At 35.5% G+C, this 27,435-nt stretch overlaps 1 protein-coding gene and 1 long non-coding RNA gene across 4 annotated transcripts in view; both read right to left on the minus strand.

The window, feature by feature from the left end:
* The window catches only part of LOC100742801 (UPF0489 protein C5orf22 homolog), a 432,798-nt gene that overhangs the window by 382,818 nt on the left and 22,545 nt on the right, over positions 1 to 27,435 (minus strand). The gene's annotated exons all lie outside the window — the stretch shown is intronic.
* LOC112213654 lies at positions 2,490 to 6,886 on the minus strand. 3 transcript variants are annotated; one of them, XR_004462573.1, is made up of 3 exons: positions 6,679 to 6,886; positions 4,764 to 5,555; positions 2,490 to 4,692 (listed from the first exon to the last, which is right to left on the minus strand). It is a non-coding gene; the product is annotated as an uncharacterized LOC112213654 (long non-coding RNA). The 3 variants fall into 3 exon arrangements; XR_002947542.2 differs by lacking the exon at positions 6,679 to 6,886 and having other exon boundaries at positions 4,764 to 5,124; positions 5,214 to 6,076; XR_004462572.1 differs by lacking the exon at positions 6,679 to 6,886 and having other exon boundaries at positions 4,764 to 6,078.

Genomic DNA, 27,435 nt, shown 5'->3' on the forward strand with positions numbered 1-27,435 from the left:
AGGGGGGGGGGGAGGGAGAAGGAGAGAGAGAAGGGAAAATTGGGGGACAGGAACAGACAGGGCAGACTGACGGAAAATATTTACGTTTCATTACGTGTTCCGTGGAAGCCAATTAGCGCGAGTCGCCAACGCGAAAAACGTGAAAGGGAGCTCTTTGTGTCCCTTCGTTTTACGCCGCGCCGGCTCCATAGACTGAAACATACTCTCCGGACGATTCGTCAAGGTTACGCAATGCCGCAGAAACGATTGGAAATGAAATCCTTTCGTTCGAGGCCGTGTCTTGATTGTTTCAGATTTCGAGACTTGCCGCCAATTTTCAAAAGTTTAACGACCCGGGACAAGGGAAACCGTTGACTTTGCGGTTACAAAGATTTGTGAATAGAGTGCTCTTCAATTAGCGATTGTTCTTCGTCCATTGTTTTGAGGATTCGAAATTCATTCGACTTGACTACGTTCTTGGAAGTATAAAGAACTATCTATATATATAAATATATTTTTTATTAATACATATGATCATTTTAAATCCTCTTCATTACAGTTTTATTTATCTTCTTCTTTTATTTCATCTATAAAGTTGCTTTATGTAGTTATAATATAGTATTAATGTACTATATTATTTCTATAAATTCTAAGGTATTTGATCTTCTGGTTTTTTCACACCACAACATGTAAAACTTGGAAAGTGAAAGTGCGAATTCAGAAATTTAACATTCCTTTATACCATATTGTCATATAACACTGACACAACAAACAATGTTGTCGATCCATATGTATTTTCTTAGGTATTTCTCATATTATCAAATACGAACACAACAGTTGTTAGATGTACGATAAATCCAGCTGATCGTTATACAATTTTACTTATTCTCTCTCTTCGATCATTATTTCATATTATAAAATGTATGTAGAGATACTCTTAAACGTAGGGGATCGCATTCTATCCCTATATTTCACGTGAGAGTTCGACTTCCTATCGAAAGATGTCTGTTTTGTCCCATAAGTACTGGAAGAATCGTCTCGCAGGATATTTTCGCCGTTCGTCCAGCAAAACATCCGTCACTGCGCTCGGTCGTTCCATAAATCTTGAAGAACGTTCGGTCGGCGTGGCGTACGGCAAGAAACGAACGCCGGGTCACCGGATATCGTTTAGATGCTCGCTCGGAACGCGGGCCGTACGAACAGAGTAAAGAAAGAACCGCGTTGATCGTATGTCACTTTCCAACGGAAAAAGAGAGCCAAGACGAAAGCTGAAAAGCTTGCGGAGATCGCGGTCAGGAATTATGTGAATTCATTAACAAACGTGTCATGCAATCAAACTGCTATTTACCAATCGATTAATTCAACGATCTGAGCGATTTACGGCCACGTAGCTGAGCTATCGTCGCATCGCTGCTTGCTATGCGTTACTTTTCTTTCTCCTTTCCTCGTTTCTTATCTCGTCTGCTACGTATCTGTTTCCGTCATCTTCTTTCTTCTTTCTTCGTTATGCTCCGTGATAGCGTCGACGTACAAATTTTAATATTTTATATTATTACAGTAATTTATATATCGTTAGAATGATATTTTGTTAGAATTCGTTGTAATTGAAAGAATATTATTATTATATATATATTATATATCATTAGTAGATAATTATCTGCTTTTTGTACTGTTGCTAAATGGCTGAATAATTATTAATCGTTTACCTCAAACTTTCTATTTTTCAAACTCTTATTTTCAAATAGAACAGCTTCGTTTTATTGCACTATATCGTTTCATATCTAACAAACGTAATAAAAAAGAAGACTCGTGTTGGATTCATCGATTCGTTTTTTAATTGCCTCCTTGAAATTCTCTCCCCGTTCTATAACTACGATGGAGAAACCACACAAGGAACTTTATTCGCCAGCAAAACTGCTTAAGGGGTCGTGTATCGTCTACTATCGTTACATCGTATCGAGGCGTAAACGTTATTCCTTCGATGCAAGTATAATTGTCGAGTAAGTGATTGTCGATGGCCAGAGGGATGATCCTTGAAACAACCGAGGTGAACACACTGGCTACGCGAGGCGTTTTCATGCTTCTCCTATTCGTTTTCGTGAATTAGGTAAGAAATCATGCGTGTCGTGGTTATCTAGACTTTATAGCCGCGAAATAGGGCTGGACAACGTTCATGCTTGAGCGAAAGGCGTAGAATCGAACGATTTGGAAATGAAAAGGATTATCTGACAGGCATTGTCTGCTATAATGTGGAAACTAATCCATTCGTTTCGTCGCATATAGCATAGTATTAACTTATTGGAAAATTTTAGCCATTGTTGGCTAGAATCATTAGCTATCTAGAAATATTTTCTAGTAAAAAGCGTTAGTCAGGAATTCTGTCCTTTTGTTATTCAGGAAGATTTCTTTTTTGGTATGAAGAGTTTTTATTTTTCAGAGTGTTTCACATTATGATTATGTAACATAAAGAACTATTAGAATTTCTTATTTTGTAAAGTAATACAGTAGACAAAGAATTATATGAAGCGTATTTTCTATAGATTGAAATGTGCAAATAATTTATTTACAAAAAGTTACTTTATAATTGAAATTTTACATAAAAAGGAGACGAGAAGTATAATTCATTTCATCCAGCTTGCTCCTCTAACCTAACGTTGGCTAGTAGATTGAGCAAATTATACACGGACACAGTAGTATGAACCGTTAGCGAATCAAAGTATGTACAATACGTAACGGTATAAGATTTTTTTACAGATTAAACGTAATATCTTGTTAGTCATTTTCATATATTATTATTTCACCTTTCGTTTAGCATGGTATGTCATTTTTCTATAATAATAATATGCAAGATACCAACAATATCCTAATACATTTTAACATCTATTCCAAGAATAATCGTGTAAGAAAAGTTACTGACTAAATGCAGTAAATTACCTTTAATACCTAGCCATAAATTTTCTGAATATAATCTCTTCGATATACGTAAACCGACAGGTCTTGATTTATTGCTACGTTGATACATTATGCATTTTCAAAACGTTTAAACAAGATGGATATTGATCACTCTACGTCAATAATAAGGAAAATAAGGGATTAGACATTGCATTTTACAATTGTTGCATGATTATTGAACACTGTGTGTTCCTACTGTTTATATATTTTTAATATATTATTTCTACGTCTGCTATGATATTATAATTTCAAACATTGTTGCTTATTATCTACTTATTAATATCCTGATTTACTTCTCTCATGTGTCGCTAACTATGAAAGATAATTTTTATGAAAATAGATCTCCAAATTCCCTCTAAAGGCGATTTAATTTAATTTTAATCCATTTCTTAATAGAAAACCATGGGCCGTATCTCATTTTACATTATAACGAATTTTCCACTGCTAGATTACACTTTAATATTCATTTTTCCCCTAATTATAAAAATCTATACAAAATCCTACAATTGCTAAAGTTTTTAGTAATCTGAAACATACCACCCCCTTCCAAATATAGAAATTCAACCGATGATTTCGACTGATTGTGAGTCGCCAATGTGCATGTGAGTCGTCGCTATAGCGAATGATACGACTGTACCTAATTAATTGAGAACAAGAAAAAACAAGAAAAAGAAAAGAAGATCACTACCCTATATTACAAATTCCAAACCAGCTGACTAGAAACACCAAGCACGTAGCAAGTGTCTCATGAAAAAAGGTATTGTAGTCAAGAATAGATTGATATTAAACCATTCCCGTGGAACTTGGATCGCAGCTTATTTCTAGCTGGCACGCTCGAAGCGTTAAACTCTATCTTTGTAACAAACACACGTTGCAAGTAAATTTTTCAGCAGCTCGATTTCACAGGCCAAGGTTATTAACACCCGATGGTTTCCGGTCGCTCGTTTCGCGATTTTATCGAAATAAATGCTACGTTTTACCACGCAACCGAACCACTTTCGACCGGGTACGCTTATTTGAATTTTACGACGAACCGGGTATTTTCGATTTTACAGTAATGGCGTCCTCGGTTGAGATACCTTGGAAATGCATCGTTGCATCATCGATATCTTCTACACATCGAACACACGATCGTTTCTGCGGGATATGTATGCGCTATGACTAGTTTTAAAAGAATTTTTTCCTCCTGATGCACCAGCGGCGGAGGCGGCATGATGCAACCAGCTGATTTTACATTTGATGGATTTCTATGGGTACTTGTACGCTTTGTGTACCAAATCAAATTCGATATTGCTAGTCGTTCTTCGCCGATCGAACGGTGGTTTCGTATACTTTTAATTCACAATTGAATTCGATACAAAATATCTGTTCGAAAGTTTCGCAGTAAAATATAAGAAATATGCGAGAGCTATCTTTGTGAAATCAATTACAATTCTTTACGACGTTTTATTATAATCTAAGTAACGTTATAATTTGTATTTTTTTTTTTTTTAAGAATGAATTCTTTCAATCTTTTACAGGTTACCAGCGTTCATTCGGTTTCTCATTTAGTTTTGTAACATTAAGAGTATCAAGATAAACGATATCCGGACGATGGTATTAGATGGAATAGAATGTTCCAACTAAGATTGAATATATTTTAGATAGTATAGATTAGTACGTGCCAACTGATGATTGAAGATTGATATACTTTTTAATCTAATATTGTTTTATTACGAATCTCTGGATATTTCTCTTTGGCTACTGTGTTTAATGGCCAACCTGGAACAATATGTATTTTACATTTTACATTGCAGTATTTGATTTATTATATTCATAGTAAATAATCTTACCCTCTTTCTAATATGCTAGCTGTTAATGGATTGCCAGTACAGTTATCAGATCAGTTGTTCTTATTATTTCCATTTAAAGATGCGAAGTTTTTGTCTCCATAGTTCGTAATTTTTCTGTGCTCAATGATAGAGAACTTTCTAAAATAAATTTAACAGGAATTTCTTGCAATTTTCTGATTTCTAACTTAAATTAAGGAAACAAATCGAGTGTTTTTTAAGTCGTCATTTATTAGCCCCCTGTGTAATCTCGTTGAAGTTCTAGCAGATTACACGTTCGTACGAAACAGTGATTTATGATCAGTTGCTTTCGATTCTTATTGCATTCCTTGAATTCCACACTTCATCGGCACGGTTATTTTCCCTAGAATGCATTTGAATTTCAGCTCTTGGAGATACTCGTTTTATATCACCAGTTTCATTGATCTACGATATAAATCTGTAAGTAGCAACTTTCAGCGAACATTCGTTTCATATTCTCTCGGTAGGCTTAATTTTTTCCATCATAAATGTTGAAGTAACTACTTCAAGAAAAACTCTACATCTTTATTTATGTACATACATGACCTGCAGACTGCTATTATTCAGAAATATTCTAAATAAGGAGAGGTGCATATCATTGTACCCTTGAATATACATTATGTTTTGGTTTGCAAGGTCTAGGAGCAAAAGAACTAACAAACAAATTTCTATTTATGTTCTCTGTAGCCTCTAGCTAATGCTACAGGGTTAACTTTTTTGGTAATGTCCTTTTGATATAAATATATGAGCGATCGATTCCATTGTCTAGTAACACTAAGAGAGTAAGGATCTGAATCAGCATAAACTTATACCTTTAGTTATTTCAATATACTTTTCCATTACAGATTTATTCACTCGTTCTTCAATCAGTCGACCTCAACCTCAATAATAAAAAATGTAGCATACTGTTGACGAACATATCGTTGAAATGAACTATTCCAATCTCATCAACCACGCCTATATGTGCAAACTAATTCCATTTTCTTGGGCCAATGAATACATACATACGATACGTTCACGCAATACGAATATACTAAATCCTATTTCTGTGGCTAATGAATGTTTACAGATTCAATATAATTAATATTTCACAGTAAAATTATGCGTTGTAACTTTGAATATCCATAATCCATAAAGTCACCAAAAACTTATTTAGTCCACGGATATACACTGGCATATTTAATATAAATTAGATGCTCTTCTCTGCTTTTAGTTTCTAGTTATTTTGCTATTAGGTTGTCCGAAAAGTTTCTTTCGTTTCATAAGGTGATAATAGATGGACAACAATTTCTTTTTTTTTATTATTTTATTAAATTAGGTATGATCTATTTCGTTATATTTCTATCATTATGTTCGTGCATAATTCAATAAACTAATATAAAACAAAAAACATTGTGCGTCTATTATTTCCTTATAAAACGAAAGAAACTTTTCGGACAACCTAATACAAATCTGTTCTTTCGTTCTTATCATAAGTGCTTTAAAATGTAAAATGCTAAGTAAAGGAGAAACTGTCAGATTTGTCGAATAAAGAGTATGTATAATACTTATGGTCGCAATAAAACGGCTTTTAAATTAAATTATTAATTAAACAAATTTTGACGCTTTAAACAATATCGATAAGTACGAAAAAGCAATCCACGTCAGAAGGTTTAAGGACGTAGAATCACGCAAGTCGTCTTCCACCAACTCTCGTCCCACACTTGCATTACAACACCAAACACCCTCAAACCATAGCAAACTCGCTGCTAAATATTATCCGCCGCGCATTCAGCGATTCAAGACCAACTCACGATCAATCTCACCCACTATATTCTCGACACAAATCATACCAGTCATACACAGCATCGACAATACGTCCCACAACATTTTGTCGATGACCGCCCACTAGATGTACCGGCATAAATCAATCTTGATACACCAGCCACGAGCGACAGTGAACCAACCGGAAGAAAGAAACAAAAAGAAAAGAAAAAAAAAAGAAAAAGAACAAGGAACGAAGCACAGACGACGTTCCGTGGCTCGTTGCCTGTCCGTGTCAGGCTTCTCGAGAAGCCGCCACTCCAACACGCATTTATCGATACACAGACTCATAAAACTATTCCAACACTTGTACACATCTTTTATGAATATATTATGTGTGTCATACGAACATTTTGAAATTCATTAACGCTGTTACGAGACTTACATAACCAACAATGATCTTATTGATGAAGTTTGAAACAAATCTAAAAATATACGTAGGAATTGGAAGATATTCAATATATATGTGTGTGTGAGTATTTCGTATAGATCACGAAAGTATTTAAGAGCTATCATTGATTTTATTAATAAATCTCAAAATATAATACTTACTACATTCTTGAGATAGCCATTATATTAGGATAGCTATGTATACTAATTTTTAGTGAAACATACTTTTAGCATCTTGCAACTTCTATAGTCAGATTGTTTCTAATTTTACCAATATACTCATGACAGTCGTGTCATTATAGTACTGATGAAATTTCAAAATGATTTATATGACACGCAGAATATATGCACAGAAATTTTGTATGATAGATGTTCAAATGCTTATAGAAACCTTTTACGAACATACAGATTGAAACTTCTATATACATCTTGAAATTAGTTTCAGATTTGACCAATATAATCATAACAGTCGTGTCTCATTACAGCGCTGATGAAATTTCAAAATGATTTATATACACACATAATATATACGTGTAAGCTTCGTCTAATAATTTTCTGTGATATGTTCGAATATTTATAGAAATTCTTTATGAATATACCAGACTGCAACTTATGTACATCTTTCAATTTGTCTGGAATTTGACCAACACCAATATCGACATCGTCGCATCTCGTTACAAAGTTAATGAAATTTTTTAATGTTTCGTATAATACGCGCAATATGAATGTATAAATTTTCTACGCCAAATATTCGAATGGCTTTCGTAAGCCAGTGCACGTCGAACCGATGTTCGGCGTTCTTCAGCATCGCCCGCAGACGTGGCACGATCGGTTCTCGTAGTCGGAGTTCGGTCGTTGAGATCGATGGAAGGAAGCCAGCTGCCGCGGCAACCGGTTGGCGCCGCTCTGTCGAGCAACCTCCAGTCAAACAGAATCGGCTCTAGCCAAGTCTCCGCAGGGGGTTCTCTGGCCACGTTACGCGCATTTAGCACACAATGCGCGATTACAGCTTCGCGAGCGGATAATGAAACGATTTCCGCGATACGCGAATAATAACTTTGGCCTGCGGGACCCTCTATCGCTTTGTTTCGCCAACCGACGGTAACTTGCCTCCATGCACCGGCTCTTTTCGTGGATTACGAATTATTATTAATTGCGAACATTATGGAGTCGAACGTGTATCGTGATATTTTTATGCTCTTCCACATTTTCAGTCTGATTATTCGTTTGAGTTTATCGTGTTATTCCCGCTACGGTTCTTTCACGTGACAATTCTATTCCTTTTCACAAGTAAAAACAGGTTTAACGTTTGAAGAAAAATTTTAACACACCATCGTTGATAACATCAACAACGATTCTTTTAGGCTTTCTTCAAATTTGAGAGGCTTGTTAGCACGATTGGGTCTAAAATGATTGAAAGAACGTAGAGGAGTTAATAGTCGACGACTAAGTTATTTAAAATGTAGTTGTCCGACTAAAAGTATCTAATTCTGTTGACGCAATCAGCATGTCTTTAGTTTTATGCGTTTTAAGAAAGTTAGTTGGAAAGCAACGGAGATAGCGGGAAATGTTGCTAAAACAAATATTATTACACAAAGTAAAAATATTTTTACTGAAAAGATATGAAGCTCCTGGGGAAAGATTGTCATATTTTAGTGGCAGCGAATGTGCTAATGGATGGTTATTTGTAGAAAGCGGTTGTAATGCGGTGCCGATTTTAGATTATGGTTTCTGCGAGACAAATGGAATATATTTTTGTACTTGTAAGCTATTTTAAAAGGAGAAAGAATTTATGTTATAATTACTAGGTTTCGAGTATTATACCTTGTTTTAATCGAAGAAATTTAATCGAAAATTACCAAGAGATCTAGCGTTATCTGTTCCCGACTCTTCCATATGATATTTCAAATTCTTATCTTGACATGTCCCTTTTTCAACAATTTCTATTACACCTTTTTCAAATAAAAATAATTTCTAAAAAAATAAAATACATATAGTCATCGACAACAGCCCCATATATCTTATAAAAAATTCATCTGTATCATCTCTATCAAAAATGACTATACGCAAAGCAACGTCTCCTTTTCATCTAAAGCAAAAGGATACAGGTCGAAACCTATGAAACGACATTACAAAATGATGGTACGAGTGATAGACAAAGGAACAAGATACTCGCATCGTTGGACGCGACTCGCGAATGAAAAGCTCTTCAAAGGCAGACAAGTCACGGCTGAAAAGTCGCGTGCTTTTTTATCGTTAATTTATGGGCATCCGCGCGAACCTGCCATTTGTATTATTGTACTTACGACTGAGAGCTACTAATGGAAACTCCGTGTCCGCTAACGCATCGCGGATTAGACGCGAGATAGAGGCTGCGTTCCTACCGGAAAGAGCTGCGCTCGCGATCGTGCCACTCGCGTACACGATAAACCGAAATAGGTGTTCGAGCCTAAGCGCGATCTAGCCAGCAACGAGCCGAGTCTAATTTTAATGAGTTTCACTTTTTTATTGCGCCGGGGCAGTATCGGTCTGCTCGTTAATGGCCACGCTCCGATGCCGTTAGGATTTTTGTACAGTCATTCCTGCACCACGGGAAGCCGTTTGGCCTGTTAATTGCGTAATTACCTTTAAAGGAGAATACGGTACTGGCCGAGCGTTTTCTTTTATCACCGACCACTGGATATTTGATATTTGCACCTCGAAGCTAGAATAAGGAATTTAGGATGAAGGGTTTATAAATTGATGGTGTTTCTCAGAACTATTCTTCATGTAATAATCAATAATAACTGAAATAAAAGTTTTGTCTGATCTTTGCGATTCCTGATAAATCTGTTATTTATTTTATATAAATTATGTATGGAATTTTTTAAGTATCTGAAAGAATAAATTGATCGTTGGTTACAATACTTTTTAAACGTACATAATTTGAGATGGAAGTACGAGTTTAGAGTTAATTTCTTGCCTTGCGATTTATTTTTTGTCACAGTACGCTCGATAGGAGGTAACGGTTATTATGTGCTAGAGCAAAAGCATTTATTAATATTCTGAATCTATAACTTAACCATAAATATCATTCTTATTTGTTAATTTCGATTTGCGGTACGTATCATGAGCTAGATTCGTGTATTTTTTGTTTGGCCCGTATTATAAGTCTGATATTATGGGACAGGGAGTTGAGTATTTAGTATTCTTGATTGAGTAATTTTTATTAATATTCGATATAAAATATTACGTAATAGTATTTCGTAGTGCTCGATATTTTAAATTGCAAAATGTATGATACATTTGATATACACGTTTAATAGTAAAAACTCCGAAGAAAATACGTAAATCTAAAGAAAACAGCATCTGAAATCCTTATTTTTGAAATACACAATATGCGTTTACACGAATACACGAAAACACGCTTAACTTTTATAAATATGTATTCGAAAAAATTGCATTCCGTTGGAAAAAAGGTAGAAGCTCCATACGTATTTTGAAGGAACTATGTTCTTAGTTTAATAGCCAAGCCATTGTTCGTCCGAGAGAAGAATTTTCTCCTGAAGTTTAAACCATGGTCGTTAAAAACGTAACGAGCCGTTTCAAATAGAAAACAACAATTGTTTTCGTACAAAGAGCACGATCGCGTTGATTATTTCTTCTTCGGGTTTTACCTTCGTACAAACAGTACGCGTTCCCGGTCTGAAATAACAGCCACGAACTCTAAACCCAGTCCGAAAACACCTTTCTCCGCTCAACTATAATATAATCGCACCAAAGATTCCAAGTTTCGCGAAAACAACCGACTATTTTGCCGTTTCGATCTCCTTCTTCGATCACAGAAACTCTATGAGAAGAAAACAGCAGAAAAGACCACAGATTCATTAACAAAAAGAAAAAGATCGCGGAATTTCCTACCAAAAAGAAGAAAAAGAAGAAAAACGTCCAGCTACACGGCTCAGTACTGATCTGCTCAATAAATTCGTCAAGTTACAGTGAACGATTTTATTGCGCCAACTAAGTAAACACAAGTAAAGTTCCGCGGGCTTATTAAATGGGCACGTTATTCATACGAGACTATAGTAAAAATTGGCAATGTGACGATCGTTTTCTCCAGTGCAATATACCTTGCATTATATTTTCCATCAAATTAACCAGACACGGATATAACCAATGAATTTTACATCCTTCTAACTGCACCGGGAAGGTAAATATTTCAACAATCAGGCAAAAAACTCGAAATTTACTGAAACCACTTTACACATAGCATTTTACGACTCAGGATACGTTTCATTTCGACCGAATGCTCGTATAAACCGGCAATAATTACAAGCTCCGGTTGCATACAGAAATGCCTATGCAACGTTTCTTAAATCAACCGTACGTAGCGCAGAGAAAGACAGAAAGGGGTGGCGCGGCTTGTTTAACAGGTGAACATTACGTTGCCGACGATTTCCTCTTTCTCTGTGCGCGGAACTCGTGCGACTCCGCTCGAGATATTAAATTTTAATACTTGTACTGAAACATCGACGGGACATCGTAATTCAAAATTCAATTACCAGTACCGTTTCCCTCCTTCTTTCTGTAGCCCGCTGGTTAAAACACTGTCTCGAAGCGACGCGAACACCGCAGCGGTCGTCACGCTCGTTTTTCCATCGGCGCGGCCGCTACGAGGTTAATGAGAGGTAAGTGCGCCACGATCGGTATAATGAAATAGCTGCTGCGATACGAAAATAATAATCCGCGTCGTGGCCGCCTACCAAGATCGAGAAGCTCGATATTAATACGCCATAAGGTTTAGACAATTAGGATAATACCGCGTCCGGGCGAATAATTATAGCCCCGCCGCTTCGTACCATCTCTTTTCGCTCGCGTAATGGAAGAGGGAGAAGATGCGCACGGCCCAGACCCGCCTGTCGACGCGGTGTTTAATGACATTTAATAATCTCGCGATTCGCGGCACGGTAAACGCGATGTTTGCCTGTAATTACAATGTCCGCGCGGTATAAACACGAACGATACCGAGTTTCCTTTTTTCTGCACACTGCACCACCCTTCACGGCGACACTCCACCGCAACCGTATATAGGTACACGTGTGCGCAACAACGGCCGAAATTAAGCCGGCAGCTAATGGCCAGACAGAAAAAGTTCCTCGCGGTCGAACTCTTTTGTTTTATGCGCACACTTTCGCGCCAGCTTGATGCTCCGACATTAAATTCACCGCGATACAGCCGGAGACTTTTTGGCGTGCTTTAATTTCGGCTACCGCTCGCTACACCCGGGCACAGATGTTTCGACATCATTTTCGGAGACAGCTACTTTCTTTAATGAGAGGTTTCTCGGCTTCTTATGCTTCTCTTCTGATGGCGGACTAGTTCTTCGATGCACGTACAGACAGCAAAGCGTAAGGGGCGTAAGGACTGTGAATTTGGCAGATGATGCTTTCGATGTTTATGTCGTGATAAATAGATAAAGAGGGATGATGATTTCTTAGGAAAATAAGAAACGAAGTGCGTACGAGATAATGGAATGGAGTATCTACATGCTCGATCGACGATTTTAAGACGATTGTCATACCGGTTTGTCGGAATTAGAAACAGCCAAGTAAGATCAAGAAACAGCAGAAAATATCTGACATTAGATATTTTATGTACGATAAAGGAAATACAAAGTCCTGACAAAGTATATTAATAATTTCGTTAGAAAATACATGAAATTTAGAATTTACATAAAATTCTTAATTTTTATGAAAATGAAAAGTGTTTTAAGATATCGTGTGAGGATATGTATATATATGTATAATGCTATGGAAAGAGTCGAAATTTTTTCGTGTCAAACGAGGTCAGTACATTCTACGATTTAAAAAAAAGAAGAAAGTTTCACAAACATAAAAATAACGATATTGGACATCAATAAGAAACTACTTCTGAAATTTATCTCGTTAAGAGCTTCTTTTTTTATTAATCTTCGTTCAGTTTAATGGATACTTGTGTACGTTTAGCAGAAAAACTTGAAACGTACTATGTACATTGAGGTAATAAGAAAGTATGCTATCAACAAACCAGACAGTTATTGCAGAAAAGATACTACACATTGAGCAAAAAGTAAACTATTTAGTGAATATCAAAATTACTACCGTGTAATATATTGAAATTAGTTTTTAAACGATTTCATTAGGTTTTAAAGACGGAAAAAAGGATTTTAATTCTATATATTTATATATTATATTAATTAATACAGCTAATATGATAAACTGTTTCATTTAATTAGTTAAAGGAAATAAATAAAGAAAAGATATAAAAATAAACGTAGTAACTTCCTGTTGCATGCTTTCTTAATTGGATAATTATGTTATGTCGTGCGTTAGGTGAATCATTATAATTTACTCTTTTAAATAACTAAATAGCTTCAAGGTAATCCTAGTATCCTAGCGATGAATTTCCACGTGCATCGATTAAAATGGAGCTGCTCGAAGGAAAATGACGCATTCCGTTTCTAGACAAGAAAATAACCAAGACGAGAACCTTGAGATTCGAAAAAGTGCTAAAAAACAAAAATTATTCCCAAGCATCTAATTATTTTATTTCGCGGAGAAATAAACACGTTCGACACAAGTATTTTTTACTATTTCCAAGGATAAAAATTTCTTTAACGCGTTAATTTGTGGTGATTCACCCTGTATATTTATTTTATGGTACATTAAACGCGTATAATCGCTTGGAAATAATGACCAATGAAGTAGAAAATTGACGAAGGTTTACCATATTTTACCCAATCTACTTTATATTCAATAAAATCATCAACACCGTAATCACCGGCTATATACTGCGATAAATAAAAATATATTAATACTTCGGCAAATAAATAAAAATTCACCGTTTAAGTGCTGCAAATGTTTACCACTTAAAGCCTATGCACCTCACATGATAGCTACTAAAGCTATCAACATCAAGGTAACAATAGATTTATGAATAATTGATGATTTTAAATAAAATTCCACAAGAAGAATGTTTTAACGAAACTTTTCTGCATATAGTAGAATTTTACTACGTACGGACTTCATTTGTCTCGGTTACTGCTCGATTAACTCAACTAATATCGATCAAATCTACTTGTTTGATCTTGAACTTCTATCGCGAGTGAAAAATACTATGTAGTGGAGAGAATTGGCGAACACGTATTACAAGAACTGTTTGACTCCCGACAAGTTCAGATAAATTGAATTCTGACTTGCTCGCTTCCAGCCATTAATACACCATTAATAGACCACACACATTCTAACTAAAACAACAAAAACTCCTCCCTACTGACCGTCGCTAACACTACCGAGATGCACAGTCTTCTATATTAAACAAACTATAAAACAAATGTAAATATTTGTAGCAACAAATAAAGGATTGGAAAGAAAAGTTGGAGTTTTATCGTATTACAGAAACCGATCTGATCTCGTAATTTTAATAGCATTGTTACGATTAAAACTTTTCTTCCGATTTATTGAAAATCTGTATGAAATATTTCTATTAAAAAATTCGGATTTATAATTTGTTTATTGTGTATTCGATCGACCCTTACCTGTTTAATTCATTTTTATATTCTTTTTACAATGAATGTATGTGTATCTCAGTCAATGTGTTCCCCCAAGGTTGAATCAGTAAAGTAATAATTATAGAATGAACTATAAAAGAACGAAATTTCTTATGAAAAATAGTACAAAACTATCGCAAGAGATATGCATAATTTGGTTATGCCTGAAATGATTCATTATTCGAAGCAGCAAAATTTCAAACCGTACACGTAACATCGAAGATTGTGTATGCAAATATACAGTTTGAACCACGGTATAATATTATACGGCATGCGTATCATATGCGCAACAGCCTACACCGTTATCGTCGTCATTGCACGTTCACTGACAAAGGAATTATGTGTAAATCTGTTTGGCCACGGAATGTCGTTAAATTCGTCACATTGTGCCGGCGGTCTGGCTCGGCCTGAAAATTAATGAAGGATTCGATCGTAGCGATCGGCCTTTAAGCTCGTAGCTTGTATTATTTACGAGAATCGGTAGCCTTATGACACATCTATATCTTCGGGTTATAGTAAATAAAGCGTAAATCCCGCCTCGTTGTGTAATCACCTCTCGTATGTGTAACCACAGTATTTTCATTACTTCTCGCAGAATGTGCATGTATATTATAAGTACATACGTTGATCTACTAAAAGAGTGGGTGTACCTTCTATACTTATTGTTAGTTACAGTTTTATTTCGCTATTGACACTGTTTTGTAATCTTTATCTTCCCATTCTTTCCAAGCTAATGCAACGAAATTTCCAACATTATCTTCTTTTGATATCCCACATTTAATACGTTACATTTAGACGAAAAATTTCTGTTTTCGAACCAATTAATACTCAAATTAATTTCCGCTACATACAGTCATAGTGTCATTCTAGTGCCGAAATTATTTTACAAACTGTATCTTCTCACGCTTTTAGAGATAATCTAACAAAAATCCCTGTATTATTTTACATAACAAATGTAGCGTATAAATTGAAAAAGTAATTTGAAAATATGAATAGAACGTAGTAAATAGATTAATAATCGATATTCATAAGAAAAATTTTGTGTCCGCTGTCAACCGATAGACACTCGACTTAATCTCGACTTACAGACTATGACCGAGCCGAACTGGCAATTTTTCATTCCTCTTATCAGTTTCTTTTCAACGATTCCGTTCGTTCATATAAAAGATCATCGGGGAAATACGTTCGACGGTTTAGAATTTTAAGCAGAAGCAGGCAACCTGTATATAAACGATGCCGTACGTATCCGGTTATATTTAACAAGCACTCCTCGCCGACTAGCGAACTGGTTTACCACAATGTTGAACGCTATCACGCGGTATCATTAATATATCAACCGATACGCCGCGCCGATCGAAATTATCTCGAGCATGGAGCCTGCGTGTATTCGCGAAATACGATGTTGCCGGACTGGCTTTCGCGGTCCACGACGAGGATTTTACTTTAGCCACACGACGAACTTTAAAATATTCCAAGCATAAATACGAGGAACGTTTTGCGCGCAAACGATGAAGTTTCGTTATTTAGCACGTCGGAGGAGAAACTTGGAAATTGAGTCTGTTTGGATTTGAACAGGGATAAGACCGCGAAATGTGGAGTGCCAGCGATTGTTACGTGTAAATGGGATTCGAAGGAGAGTTGCGCTCTTTCCCTCTCTCGTTGTTGTTGTTGCCGAGGAAAAAATATATATTGGAAGATGCATAACGGGTATCGATTTGCGATATCAGTCGGTCTTTAAATCAGAGGAAATCGAGGCAATACGGTGGCGTATACATAGTGGCCGAACCGTAATCGGTTCTATGTGGAACTTGTCTGTTATAACATTTTTTCAAATATACGTAGCTACATACATACATGTACTTACGTATGTGTATTTAGATAGAAGCAATCCGTTTCAAGCCAACGTTTCAATGAAAAGTTACTATTTCACTTTGAATAGGATAAACGTAGTAGACAAAATGAAAAATTGAATTTTAATATATCGTACATGTAAATTTGGAAAGCATAAGCAATCTAACATAACAAGAAAAGACAATTTCTCGTTAATTATATTGCATTCTATAGCGTTATATAGCATTCTACGATTTTATCAATAAAAACCATTCGTCGTAACAATTTATTCGTTGCAGTATCGTTCGTTTTATCGTACCCTACCTACGATGTAATGCTACGTATCGGAGTAACACAGAATGAGTATAAACATAAAACAAGTATAGTAGGACGTTATTTTTTTATATCTTCGTATTAATTATCCCGCCACGGGCATAACACGCATAACGTATGTAATTCTCCGTACCATATGACCGATTACAGCTAAATTACACAACACCGATATCGAACCTGTGAAAAATGTTCCCTTAATTACTACCTTCCAAGGATCAATTTAACACCCCATTAGTCTTCCGACCTCGATAAAGCCGGCAATTAAACCAGCATACAATCGCAGCTCGCGATCATCACGCACGTCCCAATCAACATTACAACAACGATATCTCATAGCCAGGTTAAAAAGATTCTCGACAAACTTCCTGGCACAAAGTCTGAAATAATCGTAAGTACATATGTAAATATGTACAGGGTATCTCGTTGTATAAGAGAAAAAGAGAAAGGATGAATTCAGCGGAGCAAAATGAGAAAAAAGGTTCGTATATATCCCACTTGCTTTCGAATCGCACTTTGTTTTATGTGAAAAAAGCTGCTTACTTACCTTTAGAGAAACTAATCGAAGCGACTATCTCCAGTTTCGATATAACCACGAATACGTCTTATTATAGATTGTCCAATTTCTCTGAACAAGTTACATGGATGTATAAGCAACTTTGATCAAGATATTAACAAATTGTTTATGTCGACACTATCAATCGGTGATTTGCGAATTACAGATTTTCAATATTCCCATATGTAATAATTAATAACTGCGGATTTTCATACATCTATGAGAAATTAAAAGATGCAATAATGCACGTAATATGGAAAACCGTATAATACATACCAAGTATAGCATATACAAATATAGTCCTCGCTGTAGTATTTAATATATGAAACGTGTCTCCGCTTGCGTTCTGTTCCTTTAGCTATGTTTATAAAAATATGAGTTTGCATAAACATCCGCAGCCTAATAATAATCGAATAAGTTTGAGCCTGAAGAGCGAGCTGGTGAAGAAATGGAATCTGCATGACGTGTCTTCGCGTCAAAAAATTAGGAAGACGATTGCAGCATAAAATAAGCTGTAACTAGAAAATTATGTTCTTCCAAATATGATATATGTTTGCATGAGTTTTTTCTTATTTTAATGCACCAAATACACCTCTGCTGTACTTTACACGTACCAAAAAGATACCGTGTATATATACGATACAGGTATACGTAGTTTGTTTGGTCAGCGATCACCCACCTTTAAGGAGCGGAGACACGCGGTCATTATGCAGCGAAGAGCCTCGTGCAAACGTTTCTCTCTTTGCCAAGAGACCAGGTTCGCATCGCCGACGTTAATGCGAAATCTGAACTTATCGCGCCACTAAGGACGATATTTACGGTTATCGGGGCTGCTGCACCGACTGCTAAACGCCGTAGATCTTGCTCAACGCGCGAATCCACCGCGACCGAACTTCCCGTATCTGAGACCGTAAGTGTCGCCTGGTGATCGTGGTTATTAAGTCGCAGAAAATATGGTTTCGCTATACGGGTGACGAGCAATAGAACAGAATCGATCGGACTAGTCGAATTAACGACGATCGTTCGTGCGAAAACCAGTCCGGTTGAAAGGGAGATGAACGACAAGATCAGGTTAATTCGAAGGTAAATGTGCGAGCATGGGGAGGTGTTTTTTTTTTTATTGTCTTTTAGAAGGGGAGAATATTAGAGATATTATCAGAATATTCGTTATTCTATGTGGATTGTAATATTAATCGTTTTGCAGTCCGAGCATTCGACATTTCATCTCAACTGGTTCGTATTCGATAAATTATTTTCAAGATCTGTTTATAAATCGGATGAACTTTCATGATTTCGTAATTAATGACATATCTGTGTCGGCATGTTTCTACTTAATTCATTTATAACACGAAAGAATAGGATATTGGTTGTAAGTAGAGTAGGATAGTCGGACACTGATCCGATCAGTGCAATTGTACGCGGACTGCTGGTCGAAAAATAAATTTGAAATAAAAGCACGAGCGTTATGGAGGATTTATTTTAAAGACGTTTCACCGGTTTGGCGTAAAGAGTACATACAGCAATTTAAATTCTTCGATGATGTATGTACCGTGAAACATATAGCTAACTAAAATTCAACGTTCTCATTTATTTTCATATATCTTTACAAATAAATTGGAATGAAAATTTGTCAGTTTAATTAAATGTACGCGATCTTCTTACATTTAGATTTGATTTAAAGTTCTTTGAAGTCGTACGATGAATTTTGAACGCGACTACATTAAAAAAAAAAACCGCATTACCAGGAGAGAACAGTTTACTCGAACCTACAAACTGGTAATTAAGCGTAACTCTTGCAAAGATGCGCATCTTTGCAAACCAATATTACTACCCGCAATTACATTAATAACTACAAAAATACAAAACAAATTATTCTACACATTCCCCAAACCGTACATTCCATGAAAATTACACGGTCTTTAAGAAATTACGGTGCGTAATGGACACTCGTCTTTAAATCAGCGTTCGAGGAAAACAAAAATGTTAACGCTTTAATCGCAGTCACTATGGAACTTTCGAGTCCCGAATGTTATTTTCGTCCCGTCGATGTTCATCGATACGGCTAATTTCATGCTCGAATCGCCTTTACATCGTTATTATAATCAACAGATGTACGGTAGATACACGCAGTGACGGCTCGCGTGACTTGGCCGCTATTTTTTTCTTTCTTTTTTTTTCGCGAAAACCGAATAAATTGCTGACGAACCGCTGCGCGGGCTACGATAAAGACGTTTGAGATAAGTGTCTCTTGGTTCGGGCAGTGATAAGAACACCGTGGAACCGGTTGTCTCGATGGCAGCGTAACGGTGAAACGGACGGCACTGAAGGAATCCGAGTTCGTTAAAACGCATATCGGTCCTCCGTGATAACATTTTCGTATTTACGCGGAACGGCATGCTCCGTCACTTATTACAGTGCTCGCTTATATCACGCACTCTTAATCACCCTAGAAATTTGCATATCGTGATGCTAGTTACTTGGAATTTTCACGTATACGTATATTTAATCGAACTTATGATCAACGAAGTATTATGGGGGACTGAAATATATGCGAGTTATGAAAAATCACGACCGATCACAGGATTTTTATTTTTTAATAAGAAACAATGTGATAGATGTAATTTTATATAAAAATCAGGGCTGATCGATATAGATAAATACAGGGTGTTCCGCGTAACTCGCTACTTCTCTGTCATTTGCGTACACGTAGTGCGCGACATGTAATAAAAAAAATACTCTGAACTATATTTTAATGGCATCGAGCGTATTACAAACGACGAGAACAAGAATTCCGAAGATATTTTCTTTTCATAGCGAAACCAAGATCACCTTGGATAACTTAAATAGGACCACATGCTTTTTTTATGAGAATGTATGAGACTACGACAAATTCAAAATGTATAATATAATATTTTTATTAACTCAATACCAGATTTACCGCCTTCGGCAATACAAGATTCTGCTCTTTTGCAGAAGTTTAAACGAGTTAATGTTATTAGAGTCGCTGGATGTACGACTCAACATGCTGTAGTAATATTCTCTTTTTGAAATGTCAGTAATTCTGAAATGTTTCAACGAATGGAATATTATTTCCACTAAAGTAAACCTATGTATTATTAAGTTAATAAAGATATCGTGGAATGTGCTTTTTGAATTTATCGTAAAAACCTCTATCAATTACACGCAGAGAGACATATGATTCTACTTACCCAAATTGATTTTGATTTCGCCATGAAAGCAAAGTATTTTCGGAATTTGTAGTACGTTCGTCGTTCGAACATCGTTACATGTTCTTTTTTACATGCCCACAAATGACAAAAACATTCTATATGGTACAGTTGATAAAGACAAGACAAGTTTCTTCGGAATTTATCGTAATGTTAGTTAGTTTCAGTAGCGTTATAACAGAAATATTTATAATTAGGCGAATAAGGTGTATAAGAGGTGTGAAAGTAATATATTGAAAGATTTGGAAAGTTAAAGTTTCGATGTACTTAATGGTGTTTCAAGTTCGAAGCTTTTAGAGGAAGTTCGTAAGTAGATTATGAAGTTGAATTGGGTTATTTGGTTACAGAGTACTTAGCTGATTATTTCATCGAATTACTTTACGGTATCGTGCGTTGTATTACAGGGGAATGGAATTATAGTACGAAATAAAATAACATAAATATATTAAATAATTATTCGATAGAAAAGTTGCTGTAACTTGATGGATTCTTATAAACGATATTTTTCTTTGTCTTGAATTTTTGTAATATCGTTTTTAACTTTCAACAGCATACTACTGTCTCTATTCTATCATTGGACTTCTCGATACGTTCATAAAAATTGGATATGCTGTATTCATCAATGTGATTCTAAAATATTTATAAATTTTCACAAGTTTTTCATCAAGATTTCATTAAAATTCCAAATGCAAATTCTCACTAGTTACAAATCAATCAATTATACTATAAATCAATGAAAAAAGTGTACATGTATCTAAAACATATCGTGTACAAAAATATTCCAATAAACCTTGAACAGAATCCCACTAATCAAGTTTTTATCTTATTTTTTCAATACACTGGCGTCGTTACACGATGCTAGTGAATATCAAAGACTGTAAAACCGGCGAAAATAGCGAGCCAGAGTAAATTACTCGGGCACCGGTATTAAATGCACGCACTCACCGAGCCGCGCGATTTTGATTTACGGCTAATTGCTCGCTGTTTTTCCGGATTTCTTAACGCGTTTTGCATCTCATGAATGACAAAGTCATTTTTACGGCCGACACCGCGCTCGTTAAATTCGCGTCCGAGCGAAAGGATAGTAGAGCATATCTTCGCGACGCTGTTCAAACTATGGATCGCGTTTGCGGATTCACGAGGACCGCAACACTCGAATCCTCGATCAAACTCGTGCGAAACTAGTTCAATGAACCGACCAAAGACGCACTGGTATTTGATCTCGTCAAAGTTTGAAGAATTTCAGGTGCTAGAACGTAGAGAGCTCGTTTCTCATTCTGAATTCTTGGAATGTTTGTGAAAAGTTCGTTTGTATATTCCTCCTTTATTGCATACCAGTGCCTTCCTTGCTTGGTAATTCCTCTGTATGATTTTGTGAATATGTAACATTCTGAATGTATAATAACATAATCCTAAAATTTGTGTAATTTTTACTATTTTAAAATGTCGATACATTGATTTTGTTTACCTTCGCTTTTATCAGAATTTCGAACTATTTGAATTTGTACATATTCGTGTAACTACACAGATACGAACCATCGTTTCCGTATCTTTAATGCTAGTTTCTCTGGAAAAGATAATATTCGTGAAGAAAATTATCTGCATCCATATACAAATTAACGCATAATTTGCAAGTTCTCGTAGATTTCCTGGCGTCACAGTCATTCAATTTTTCAGTCAGAACTTTCCGCGCCTAACTAGTACCCACTAAACCACTAATCGTTATCGAGACAACTTCTATTTTGCACATTAATCGATCTACGTTTTTATCGATTCATTTTATTGCGCCTACGGTATCGTTTATATCGCCGCAATAGACATAACTCGTTAGCGCGCGCGCGTGTGCACTCACTCGTGCACACCCTTGCCGCGTGTAAACGCGAATTTATTCGACCCGGTAGCCACCGTTTAAGACGCACACGCGAGTGTTCCACACCGGAATCGAACTTGTTTTCGAATCACTGTGAAACCTTTACGGATTTCCGCTCGTTTCGCCGGCCAATGCAATTTCTTCGAATGTTGGAACGTTGCGGCGCACTCGGCACATATCTTATGGATGACGTGCGTCATTTGCTCAAGCTGTTTTCATTAGTCTTAATCGAGTAGTAAATCGAAGAACGAATTTTTAATCTACGAATGATACTTAAGTAATTGTATTTTGCAAGATATGAGAAGATAAAGCTACGCGTAAGGTTATTGGAAAAGAAACGACGTGAAAAGACGAGCAACTAGACTGGAATTGGTTGTTCTTTAAATATCACATTTTAGAATTTCATCTACACGCGATAATTATTACGTCAAAATTAGCTTTTCCTGATGAAAATGTATAAAATTCATCGTAGGATTGTTGCATTTGCTTAAATTGGAAAAATAAATTCTCAAATTTCGGTTTCAAGTTTCTAAGCTTGACAAGAAATGGCGTAGACGAATAAACAGATAGACTGCAATTAGGTTCTCATTGAATGTAATCGGCTTGGTGTGAGGACTTTATTATATAATTTGAATTTATAAATTGTTAGACTTTAAAGGTTAATTTTGATCGGTTCCAAAAATAATTATTTTTATCCTTTTAAAGAATACTGGTCTAGATATATGTTTGATTTTTGTTTAATAAGATACGGAAGCTAATGTCTATATAATCACTTTGAACTATGTTCCGATACTGATTACATACACATCCATATACTATTTGTCTCGTTTAACATAATCAATAGATGCGAAAAGCTTCCCGATTGATCTCGACATTTCTTATGCTTCAGCTTTTATTACCATTCGAGATATAAATGTTACTGTGTTAATGAATGCAAATTATATTAATATAAAAACCGAACATTCATTGTGTAAATTTATTTGATCGAAAGACGGTGCATATATGAGATATATCTATTGCGGAAATAAAAATTGGTATAATACTTTCCAGAAAATTAAAATACTATACATATTTAAACGTAATTATGACAAAGAAATTCATTTAAACAAAATAATCAGTATCGCGAAAAACATTCGTACGACTTAAGGCTTCTAATAAAATTTATGCGACATTGAATACGTACGGCGGTAATTACATTTGACATTTATTTTCAATCCCAATGAAAATATTTTACCAATTTAATAAATTTGATATTAATAAATAATTTATTATAATTGCAAAAATTATAATAAAATTCAAACAAAATTACAGATTAATATTAACGTCAGATTACGCGCAAAAATAATTTTTAAAAGTCTTGTATGGAAATAAGAAGAATAATATTCAAATTTCGTGCTGTGAATCATAAAAGAAAAATGTCTTTTGTCGTCGTCGAGTCATTGTACTCCGATGGAGAAAATAAATCGTATTTAAAAAGAAGCGAAACGCTAGTGTCGGTGTGCACGAAAAATGTAGGATGTGTTGTCAGAGCGTCGATCTTTGCACTCTATGCGGGCATCATATATCACCTTTTGCACCGTTTTAAAGCTAGGCAAAGGTTTCCACAATGTGAAACTCGAGAATAACGTGAAAAATATCGAATAAAAAAAATAATACTGCTGAAGTAGAAACGGACTGTCAATGTCAAACTAGAGTACCATACTGTCGTGCGTCCAATCTTTTCTAAAAATTATGAACTCCACCTACGATGCCAACCGATTAGTTAGTGATATTAATAAAATTATATATTAATTATATCATGTATATTAATGAGTACAATATACACAATATATTAGACAATAAATACATTTTCGTTTTCTTAAAAGAACACGTATAACGTTATTACTTTCATACAAAATTAATCTAATCTAAGCAATTTATTTTAATTTGCCATATGGCCTTCAATTTCTATATTTTCCGAAATGTAGGTATACGTCAGCGAAGGACGAACAAACTTATTACTCGACTCGATGACATTATAATATATGCATTCATGCATTTATAAAAAATTGCAACGTGCAAAAATACGACATGAAAAATATTAAAAACATCTAAAATATAGTACCCTTTGTAACACATTTGAACGAACCAAATTTCCTCTTCGATTCTATTCCTTTGTTTCTGATCAGAAAAATACGAATTTGCGTAAACGTTCCCAGTTTAACTACAGTGGTTAATACGACTGCAAGTAGTCGATTAAGACAGACACATTTTTAAGAAAATAATAAAGTCAGACACAAACTAGGAAAATCAAGCAAAGGGTTCTCATCGACAGCTTTCATTTTACTACGCGCGGCCTATTAAAATTGCAAACGTTCACAGTGTCGCCGTTCGGACTACGCGTTATCTCGCGAAATCATTATCCCGCGAAACCGCAGCCTTCGCGGCTGCCTCCGCGTAATCACTCGTTTCTCGCGAGGAGAACGTGGAGAGTGAAAGAAGGAGAAATAGAGAAGGAGAGACGACGGTGTTCGGCCACTTCTCTCCACGCTCCCGAGAATAATTTGTTTACCAAATCTGCGGTCTGTGTACGTGCGCGATACCGCGGGAAAAAGAGGAAAGAAAGACGGAGGCAGCGAACGTTTATCGCGGTTCACCGCGACGATTTATCGGCGTCGCCGTTCCTATCTCGACCGGCTTTTGATTTGAACTCTGACCAACGCGCGCACGAGTATATAACTCTTGAAAACGGCGAAATCGCGAAACTATAACCAACCTCTCGTTCCTCGTCGTAAAGAGTCATCAAACCATCGATAGTTGGATCAGTATGACGAATATGCCGTTGGACGTGCAGGCTTTTCGAGTAAAAATGTATTGGATATTTTGTATCATTAAATAGCAATGTATGTGTGTAAAAGTCTGTTATTAAAAATGTAGAGTTATAAAGTACGGGCACGTATGATAAGATTGCGTAATGGCAGAAATTACTCTCTTTGTGACACTTTTGACGAATGGCAATGACAATAGAATTTTACTAGAAGAATGTTTTTTCTTTTTTCTCTTCTTTTTTTTTTGCGAAAATGTGAAATTATAAAGCATGCCGCATGTCTATACGTATATGATAAGATCGCACGATGGTCTAAATTATTTTTTTTGTGACATTTTGAAAGAATGGTAAAGATAGTAGAATTTTATTAGAAGAACCGTTTCTACAAATATTTTATCCTTAATATTATTCTTATATATAGCAGTTTCTTCCAGTAAGAGCCGATAAATAAAATGTAGCCCCTTGACGCGTATTTTTGGAAAATTGAATATTAGTTGCGTACCTGTGGAATAGAATTACGAAGTAGCATCGTGTAAAAAATTGTGATCATCTTCCGTTATGAGATTTGTGACGTTAATAAAATAATAATAGAATGATAAATAGCTATGATATATATTAATAAACGAACTCGAAAAAGGAGATTGCTCTAGGTCTCAATTAGTTCTAAATTAATCGTATTCGTTTAATGATATAATTATAGTGATTTTTGTTTCAAAATATCTATAGATATAAGCACGTAATCATTTCTATTTTAAGAATAACTATTTACCTTGATGATATTATAACACGAAGACAGATAAGGATATAACTCTATGAGATTAACCTCATATTAATTTAAATATTTATGTTGTGCATATGCGTGTGTGCGTGCAATGACATCGTAGGTTTATACGAAACAATTACATGAAAAGCTTCTTAGGGTATTTTAATTATATTATTTCAAACGAACGCTAATTATACCCTTCAAATTACACTTTTTAAGGCAAGAAACTAAATATCAGGAAGTATTACATCCACTAATGTTTACTTAGATTCTTGAACAAAAAATAGGTGTAATTTTGAACAATACGATGGTTAAACTTACTGAACACCTGCTACCTAATTATCATGTTAAAAGCATAAGTGTTACAATGCTGTGAATGGATCGGAATTGTTTGGAATTTTGTTCCGACGGTGTTACAATGAGAACAAAAGGCAATCCTTTTGGATAGGCTTTTAATATTCATCGGCACGTTACTTCTCTCAACGGTGATGAATATATATTGTCGTTGCAAGTGCGTCAAACCGCGCATGATTTATCAAGCATTGACCGCTTACGAATATCGGGAAGTGTGTTGTGCAAGCATGCAACCGCAGGATACTTTTATGGGTTTCGAAATCCCATGCACGCTGCCAGGAATTCGAAAAACTTCCATCGCTTTGCAATATTGCGCAAGACATCTTGTAAACTCTCAAGTAAGAATTCCTCCAATTTCACAATTTTGCCATAAAATCAACGAAACAGAATGTTGGCGGCGCGTTCCAACCTGTTAAAAAATTTTGTTACGTTTTCACAGTGGGATGAATGCCTATTTCGCTTTGCAGTGTCTTTTGACAGATAGGTACAACGGTCTATATAAATTCCTTGACTTTCTTTTCGAATATCTTCTTGTATTTCAACATGACATACAATTCAATGTGAATCAACCTTTCACTCCACAAGCATTTATGAATTCCTTCGTTTTCTTTTCCAATAACATTTTGTATTTGAAAATATCATACATATCGACGTGAAACATTTAACATTAGGTATTTACTTTCGGAATAACCTTTGACTCTACACGCGCATATAGATTCCTTAAATTTCTTTTCCAATACCTTCTTATTTTTTAAAATACCGTACAAAACCACGTGTAACATTTGAACATCAGCTCAATCATGAAACGACCTTTCACCTCGTAAATACCTACCTAAGTTCAATTGTTTCTTCTAATGTGTTTCTTTATTCTAAAATCAAATAGAAAATTGCATACACATACGTTTAAACTGATTTCATTTCGAAAACATTCTGTAACCTTTCGTTCCAAAAATATGTATAATTTCCTTGATTTTCTTTCCCAGCAACTATGTTGTATTTTAAAATATACAATGTTACGTGAAACGTGTGAATATGATTAGTTTTGAAATAACCTTCCTAATTTTGAAGTAAACTTCACGAGTAGATGGGTATAAATTCTTTCATTTCCTTTTTCAGTATATTCTTGTATTTTTAAATATCGCGCAAAATCACGTGAAA

The sequence above is a fragment of the Bombus impatiens genome, unplaced genomic scaffold, assembly GCF_000188095.3.
Source record: "Bombus impatiens unplaced genomic scaffold, BIMP_2.2 scf_0899, whole genome shotgun sequence".
Taxonomy (NCBI): Eukaryota; Metazoa; Arthropoda; class Insecta; order Hymenoptera; family Apidae; genus Bombus; species Bombus impatiens.